Source organism: Echinops telfairi, unplaced genomic scaffold (genome assembly GCF_000313985.2).
Source record: "Echinops telfairi isolate 266 unplaced genomic scaffold, ASM31398v2 ScPeMD7_7425;HRSCAF=8463, whole genome shotgun sequence".
In the NCBI taxonomy this organism is placed as follows: domain Eukaryota; kingdom Metazoa; phylum Chordata; class Mammalia; order Afrosoricida; family Tenrecidae; genus Echinops; species Echinops telfairi.
The window spans coordinates 8,469,570-8,478,777 of NW_022111325.1; the positions used below are offsets into that span (position 1 = coordinate 8,469,570).

The following is a 9,208-nucleotide window of genomic DNA, read 5'->3' on the forward strand; positions in this document are numbered from 1 at the left end:
AAGTGTTATAATCCATTAAGTCCACATGGCTAGATGAGACAATAAAACTGCACCAGCTATGATTTTGTTCATTGCTCCCTTAGTTCTTTGTCCCTTGCTGTCTTACATGGATATGAACCTGAGCACTAGTGACATAGTGGTGAAGCAGTAGGCTGCTCACTGAAAGGTCAGTGGGAGAAAGGCAGCAGTCGGTGTCCGTAAAGATGCACGGCCTCGGGAACCTGCGGGTAATTGGCCCCTCTCCTGTAGAGCTGCGATGAGTAAGAACAGACTTGGCAGCAATGGATGTGGTTTGGGTTTGGGCATTTTCTGTGACGGCCATTATTGGCAGCTAAGGTATTAGATTTCATTTGAGGATACGACCAGATTAATAGCACCCCTTAAGATTATGAGAACTAACGGAACAAGTTTGTGTCCTGGGGACTGGAGACGTGATTGTTTCATTTGGGCCTAGGGACAAAGAATGGTTGATACTGTTAGCACAAAACTGTGGGTCTGAGCTGCCTGCCACGAAAGGTGCCCATTGTTTTTGAGACCATGGCATACTTGAGCAAAGAAGGTTTTGATGTCTCCTTAGTTTGCAGAAGACAGAAGAGATTTCATATGGTCCTAAACATTCTCTCCCCAAGGGGATGGGGGACAGCTTTGATAGGAGCTTGGGGAGTTGGAGAGAGTGGAGAGAGTGCTGAGGGCTTTCTTTGTCCTGCCTATGTCCAGCTGTGTGACTTTCATGGCTCTTCAAAGTTTCCCAAATCAGCCTGGTCTCTGGCTGAAAGAGAGACAGGCAATCCCAGACCTTGGGGGCCGGCAACAACCAGGCTATTTGAGAAACACCCGGTTGCTTTCAGTTGACAGCGCTCTCTGGAACAAGGAGACAGAGGATGGGGACAGAGAGAAAGGAATGGGTTCGAGTTCTGGTGCTTCCTTGGCTATGGAAAAGAAAGGTAAATTTCTTCGTTTGTGTGGTTTCCAAAACTCCAGTAAATATAGAACCTCTGTTGGATAGCTTATCTATAGGTTTACGCGGATGACTTTTGCAGTAAGCACAAAATCGGAGTTTCTACTTGCCACAAAGCTGCAACCTGAGGTTCTTCAGGCGTGATGGAGATTGGCTGGTCAGTGGGACCAGGCCGGTCCCTGGCTCTTTACTCACAGAGTTGTGGCATTTGCTACTTATGGCTTGAGCCATGTTTCTGCCTTTGCTGCTTTGTTTTTAGAATGAATATGGTACTTCCTTGTCTAGCACCCTTCTCACTTGAAAAACGCTCATCGCTGGGGCCCCAGCTTTCTGACTGCCCCTGGATTCCGGTTCCCTGGCTTACACGCTTCTCTGCTCCCCTGGATCCACATGATTCAAAGGCCGAGGAGCTACCCCAAGGTGGGCCCTGGAACACCACAGCCAACAACTGGACCTAGCTGACTTGCTCTCTTTTCTCTCTTTCCACCTCATCTCCGCTGTTCAACTCCTTACAGGCACACTTAGCCAAGTGTGTTGTTGGGGTTGGTGGACTTGCTTTTTTAATGTTCATAGTTTCGTCCTCAAGCCAAGGCACTCTGAGTGATGAGTGCTGTCTGGTAATCGTTGCTGAAATTTCCTCTTCATAAGCAAGGTTCTTAAACTTGAACTGCTTCAGTGAAGGGATTCACAATGGCAGCGTTTGTGTTTTGGTTTTGGGTTTTTTTGGTGAGTGGGGTGTGTGTGTGTGTGTGTGTGTGTGTGTGTGTGTGTGTGTGTGTGTGTTTTAAATCGTCTTATTGGAGGCTCTTACAGCTCTTATAACATTCCATACATCAATTATATCAAGCATATTTGTACATATATTGCCATCATCATTTTCTAAACATTTGCATTCTACTTGAGCCCTTGGTATCAGCTCCTCTTTTTTTCTCCCCCCACCACCCTCGTGACCCCTTGATAAGTTATAAATTATTATCACTATTATATCTTACACCTCCCTCTATCTCCTTTCACCCACATTTCTATTCTTCATCCCGCAGTGGAGACAGATTATGCTGGATCATTGCAATTGGTTCCCCCTTCTTCCCCTCCACCCCCTACCTTCTCCCTACCTTCCTGATATTGCTACTCGCATTTCTGTTCCTCAGGGGTTTATCTGACCTGAATTCCATATGTCCGGAGCGCTTATCTGTTCCAGGTGTACATGCTCTGGTCTAGCCAGAACTGAACAAGACTGGGGTCATGACAGTGGAGGGGATGAGGAAACCTCAAAGAACCAGAGGAATACTGTGTGCTTCACCAGTGCTATCCTGTTCCCCGGTTGACTCATCCCTTCTTTGTGACCATTCTGTGAGGGGATGTCCATTGTCTACAGATGGGTTTGGGGTCTCTGCTCCGAAGGGTTTGTGTTTTCATTTACTTTATTGAAACTGACAAGCTTATGTCCACAGGTTTGGCATTTATGTTATCACACAGTGAAGATGATGTCTGGTTTTCTTGTGTTTTATAGCTTTCTTCAGGTTCAGTGGGAGTCAGGTTCAGGGACAGTTTCAAGACCTGCTCTGATGAGTGGGTGGTCTGGATTTAACTATCCTGGCCTATTTGCATGCTCTCTAGCTCTAGCAAATCCTGTTTCTCTTGTCTGTGGTGCAGTAATTAGTTAACAAAGCCATGACATTCTAACAGCTGAGGGATTAACTGAGGGTATGTTTAACAAATTCTTTCTTAAATTTTTCAAGGTTTTCAGAAAACTTTTAGCTTCTCTTTACAAGTGCTCAGATTTCTATGAACAGGTTTTTAATAAAGAAGTGATACTCGTTGAAGTCTTTTATTACTCTTACCTGACGTTGAAAATCTTCTACAGAGAATCCACCCCTAGAATGTATTCTGCCAAGAGGTTGGCCTGAGATTGCTATTTGTTTTAAAGAAAAGGGTGCATTTTACACCTGTGATAGGTAGGTTTATTGTGCCAGCCTGGCCGATAAACACATGTGGGATTAATTGAAGGGCAGAGAGATAAATGGCTCAGTGAGCTTCGCCTTTCTTGTCTCTTGCTCTTTGATGATCAGACCAGTGTGTGGCTGCCTTGCTTGTTCTGTGCCTCAATTTGCAAGCTACTGTGTCCACAATTTGCAAGGACACCTAACCCGTGGACTGTGTCGCTATAATTTGAGGTTCCTTCAAGACCTGCTTTGTCACGCTACTGGAATATACAACTCTTGAGCTGGGGACTGTCAGACCCTGTCATCTTCTGACTGTTGGTGACCTGCCTTGCTGTTTGCTGCCTGTGACCAGATAGCCTGAATTGCTCTACAGAGGACTACCCAGCGGCCCTCAAGACTTAAAGGACTGCCAGTGAACTAGCTGTCTCATGGAAGTGAGTTGCACTGAGCCATTTGTACTGCTTTATAGATTAATTAACTATTTATTTCTTATGTTATATATCTGTCTATGTAAATATATATAAAATTATTAGTGTCCTGTTTTTGTTTCTGTAGAGAACCCTGTCTAGCATAATTGGTGCCATAGACCCAAAAAGGGCGTGTCCTGAGGACACACCCTTCACCACAACCATAAGGAACAAGTTTGTGAAGTGGGCCCCAGCAACTCGGAAGACTCCTATAATTGCTATTTTATGTGCACCAGGATTAATACGGGGAACTACCCTAAGAGAACTCTAACATTTGCCCACAATGGAGCTGATTGGGCCTCATGGTGGTAGAGGGCAGGTGTCAGCACTGAATCAACAGAGACAGGGTGGGCGTGGTTGTAATCCACAGCAAGGTTTCAGTAGTAATCAAAGCAACCTGTCTCGTGTGGAATTATGGTATTGGCTACTTAGCCAGGAGTCCCTAGGAGTGAAATACATGGGAAACCTACTAAATATTTACGGCGGAAGATCTATACAGGAGGAAGAATGCTAGAGCAGGTGAACAGCAGAATAGAAAGTCACAATCACTCAATCAATTCCCAGACCTGAGCCACTTTACAGACCCACAACCCCTTGAATGAGGGGGAGGCCAGGTCCCTTTGAAGGAGGACCCTGCTACATCAGTGAAGGTCTATACTGTTAGTCTTTCTTCTAGCCTTCCCCAAAGGGACCTGCGGCCTTTCACAAGAGTGACTGTTCATTGGGGGAAAGGAAATAATCAAACTTTGGGGGGATTACTGGACACTGACTTGGAACTGACACTAGTTCCAGGAGACCCAAAGTGTTTCGAAGGCCCACCAGTCAGAGTGGGGGCTTATGGAGGTCAAGTTATCAATGGAGTTTTAGCTCAGGTACCCCTCACTGTGGGTCAGGTGGGCCCCTGGACCCATCTTGTGGTTATGTCCCCAGTTCCAGAATGCATCATTGGAATAACATACTTAGTAACTGGCAGAACCCCCATATTGGATCCCTGAAATGTGGAATAAGGACTATCATGGTAGGAAAGGCTAAGCGGACACCATAAGAACACCATCAAAGACTTGAAAGATGCAGGGGTGGTGATTCCTACCACATCCCCATTTAACTCACCTATTTGGCCTGTAAAGAAGACACATGGATCCTAGAGAATGTCAGTGGATTATCATAAATTTAAACAGGTGGTGACTCCAATTGCAGCTGCAATTCCAGATGTGAGTCCATTGCTTGAGCAAATTAATACTTCTCCTGGTACTTGGTATGCAGTTATTGATCTGGCCAATGTCTTCTTCTTAATACCAGTCTCAAAGGACCACAAGAAGCAGTTTGCCTTCAGCTTGAAGGGGCAACAATATACTTTCACAACTCTCCCCCAGGGGTACATCAAATCTTCTGCTCTGTGCCATAATTTAGTCTGAAGGGACCTTTGATCACCTGTCTTTTCCACAAAATGTCACACTAGTCCATTATATTGATGACATTATGCTGATTGGACCCACTAAGGAGGATGTATCAGAGACTCTAGATTAATTGGTGCAACATCTGCATACAAGAGGTTGGAAAATTAGCCTAACAAAGATTCAGGCACCCTCCACCTCAATAAAATTTCTAGGGGTCCAGTGGTGTGGGGCATGTCGAGATATTCCTACTAAAGTGAAGAATAAGCTATTACATCTGGCCCCTCCAGCAATTAAACAGGAGCTACAACGTCTAGCAGGCCTCTTCAGATTTTGGAGGCAACATATCCCTCACTTGAGTGTTTTACTTCGACCTATTTATCAAGTGACACGAAAGGCCTCCAATTTCGAGTGGTTCCCAGAACAAGAAAAGGCTCTTCAACAGGCTCAGGCTGCCGTGCAAGCTGCTTTGCCACTGGGGCCATATGATCCAGCTGACCTGATGGTGTTGGAGGTGTCAGTTGTAGATTAAGATGCAGTGTGGAGTCTTTGGCAGACCCCCATTGGTGAATCACAGCATAGACCATTGGGATTTTGGAGTAAAGTCCTGCCATCCTCTGCAGACAACTACTCCCCCTTTGAAAAACAGCTGTTGGCCTGTTACTGGGCCTTGGTGGAGACTGAACGCCTCACCATGGGCCACCAAGTCACCATGAGGCCTGAACTACCTATCATGAACTGGGTATTATCTGACCCACGGAATCATAAAGTTGGACATGCGCAACAACACTCCATTGTTAAATGGAAGTGGTATATACGAGATTGGGCCAAAGCAGGATCTGAAGGGACAAGTAAGCTGCATGAAGAAGTGGCCCAAATGCCCACAGTCTCCACTCCTGTCACATTACCTCCTTTCTCCCAGTCTGCACCAATGGCCTCCTGGGGAGTTCCTTACCATACTTTAACTGAAGACCAAAAAAGTCATGCTTGGTTTACAGATGGCTCTGCATGATATGCAGGTGCCACTCGTAAGTGGACAGCAGCAGCACTACAACCCCTTTCTTGGATCTCCCTAAAGGACAGTGGTGAAAGGAGATCCTCCCAATGGGCAGAATTTCAAGCAGTGCACCTGGCCATTCAGTTTGCCTGCAAGGAAAAATGGCCAGATGTGAGACTGTATACTGATTCCTGGGCTGTGGCAAATGCCTTGGCTGGGTGGTCAGGAAATTGGGAGGAACCATGATTGGAAAATTGGTGACAAGGAGGTGTGGGAAAGAGGTATGTAGATAGAGCTCTCTGAATGGGCCAAGAAAGTAAAGGTAATTGTGTCTCATCTGAACGCTCACCAAAGGGTTACCTCTGAAGAGGAAAACTTTAATAATCAAGTGGATAAGATGACACACACCGTGGAGACTGGTCCTCCTCTTTCCTCTGCCACTCCTGCTATCGCCCAATGGGCACATGAACAAAGTGGACATGGTGGCAGAGATGGAGGTTATGCATGGGCGCAGCAGCATGGACTTCCACTCACCAAGGCTGACTTGGCCACTGCCACTGCTGAGTGCCCCATTTTCCAGCAGTAGAAACCAACATTAAGTCCAAGATATGGGACCATTCCTCGGGGAGATCATCCAGCAACTTGGTGGCAGGTTGATTACATAGGACCACTTCCATCATGGAGGGGACAGCGTTTTGTTCTTACTGGAATAGACACCTACTCTGGATATGGATTTGCCTTCCCTGCATGCAATGCTTCTGCCAAAACTACCATACCTGGACTTATAGACTGCCTCATCCACCGGCATGGCATCCCACATAGCATTGCTTCAGATCAAGGAACTCATTTCACAGCAAATGCAGTGCGGTGATGGGCCCATGCCCATAGAATCCACTAGTCGCATCATGTTCCTCATCATCCTGAAGCTGCTGGCTTGATAGAATGATGGAATGGGCTCCTAAAGACACAATTACGGTGCCAACTAGGTGGCAACAACTTGCGGGGCTGGGGCAATGTTCTCCAGAAAGCTGTATATGCTCTAAACCAGCAGCCAATATATAGTGCTGTGTCTCCAATAGCCAGAATTCATGGGTCCAGGAACCAAGGGGTGGAAGCTGGAGTGGCACTACTCACTATTACTCCTAGTGATCCACTTGCAGCATTTTTGCTTCCTGTCCCAGCAACCCTGTGTTCCTCAGGCCTGGAGGTCCTGGTCCCAAAGAAAGGAACTCTCCCACCTGGAAACACAGCATTGATTGCACTGAACTGGCAGCTGAGAATGCCCCCTGGCCACTTTGGCCTTGTCATGCCTTTGGAGCAATGGGTCAGGATGGGTGTCACTGTACTGAGTGGTGTGATTGATCCTGATTATCAAGGAGAAATTGGACTAGTGCTACATAATGGAGGTAAAGAAGAATATGTCTGAAATCCATGAGATCGTATAGGCCGACTCTTAGTGCTATCATGCCCTATGATTAAAGTAAACAGTAAGTTACAGCAACCCAATCCTGACAGGACTTATAATGACCCAGACCCCTCAGGAATGAAGGTCTGGGTCACCCTACCAAGCAAAAATCCACAGCCAGATGAGGTGCTTGCTGAGGGCAAAGGTAATACAGAATGGGTAGTAGAAGAAGGTAGTTCTACCTATCAGTTATGACCACATGATCAATTGCAAAGCGAGGTTTGTGCTTGTCAGTGTATTTTCTTTATATGTGCTTATTGAATATTTTTCCTTTGTTCATATTTGTTTCATTTATATGTATGATAGATGCTTGATGTTAAGTATAAGTGTGAGTTCGTTAATATCTGGAAATTATATATGGCTAAAGAATTGTGTACAGGTGCCACATTGACAAGGGGTGGATTGTGATAGGTAGGTTTATTGTGCCAACATGACCAATGAACACATGTGGAATTGATTGAAGGGTGAAGAGATAAATGGCTCGGCGAGCCTCGCCTTTCTTGTCGCTTGCTCTTTGATGATCAGATCAGTGGGTCTACCATTACTCAAAAATTATGAGGAAAAAAAGGAGCCATCTTGACCTTTCACCACAATCAATAATGATAAACAAAAACAATGGATTATGCTGGATATTTTTCATTCACCCTCAAGATTCATTCTCCACCATTTTCGTCACTGTTTAGTTACTCAGGAGGATAACTATTATGAAATACATTCGTGGGAGCCTGTGCCCTCTGCTTCTGATTGAGCTTATCTAGAAAGAGGTTACTGACAAGATCCAGGAGCTCAACAATGAAAATAATAAATCCCTAGCTCCCTCCCCCTGGGTTGGCTACATCACTCTACTAAAGACCACGTTCTTGTCTGGCATATTTCTCCTACATTATTTTCTTCTGGGCTTCTTGTAATTGTTCCCACTCCTGACCCTTCAGTTTTAAGGCTACTAACTGGACCAAGAAGGTAACATGATAAATAGAGAAAAGGTTGAAGTTGTCAAAGAGGTCATCTGGCTTGGATCCACAATCAACGCTCATGGAAGCAGTAGTCCACGAGATCAAAGGACACGTAACATTGGGTAAACCTGATGCACATGATCTTTTTTTTTTTTTTAGCTGTATCCTTAGTATATTTATTAAACAGAGAGATTTCGGGAAAGAACCATGTGCTTTAGAGTGGCGGGAACTGTGTCCCCGAGGCGCGCTCACGCACCAGGGTGACAGGGAGGTGGGGCCCTGCTTGTCCAGGCACCAGAGGAAAGGCAGCGCTGTAGCCACCTTGACAAAGCAAAACTCCAGCCGAGGGGGTGGGGGACCCTCTAAAGAATGCGGTCGTTGCTCTTGTGTTTTCTCAGAGTATTTATGGAGGGGAAGGGAGCACAGTTGAAGAATACTTAAAATATTCACAGAGGGAGGAAGCAGCTCTTCACCAGGCCAGCGGGTGCCAGGGCAGGGGGCCTGGCCCTGGGCTTGTCCTGAACCTGCAAGGACAGCTCCTCCTCAGCAGTGAGCGCTGCGTGCTTGCTCTTCACGCCGGGATGTGGCTCCACACAGGCACAGCGTTCTGGGTGACTCGGCCGCAGACCTCCTGGACGGTCACGGGCTCCATCTCCAGGAAGTGAGCAGCCGCCTTCCAGTCACCTGCGGTCAGCACCAGGTTGTCCACGAACATCCAGAAGAAGGGCTGCCCACGGGGGGCCTGGCTCCGTGCGTACTGCAGCACCAGGTGGAACTGGAACAGGTACCACCCGGGAGGCCGCTCAACGGTGTGTCCAAGAGGAGGCGTCGAGCCATACACAGGATTGAAAGGACCCCACTCTTCCACATCCCGCCTCACCACGTTGTGATATCGTCCAGGTACTTCAGGTACCCGTGGTCCGAGCCTCCTTCCAAAAAGCCCAGGCTCACAAGCTCTTTCTGGATGTCCCCCAAAAGGGACAGCACCCGGACTGGCTCTCTCTTCCACGCAGGCACTATCTTTTTTTTTT

At 46.7% G+C, this 9,208-nt stretch overlaps 1 pseudogene; it reads right to left on the minus strand.

Moving 5' to 3' along the window:
- Window positions 1–8,580: 8,580 nt before the first annotated feature.
- LOC101642945 overlaps window positions 8,581–9,208 on the minus strand; it is an 8,899-nt pseudogene continuing 8,271 nt past the window's right edge.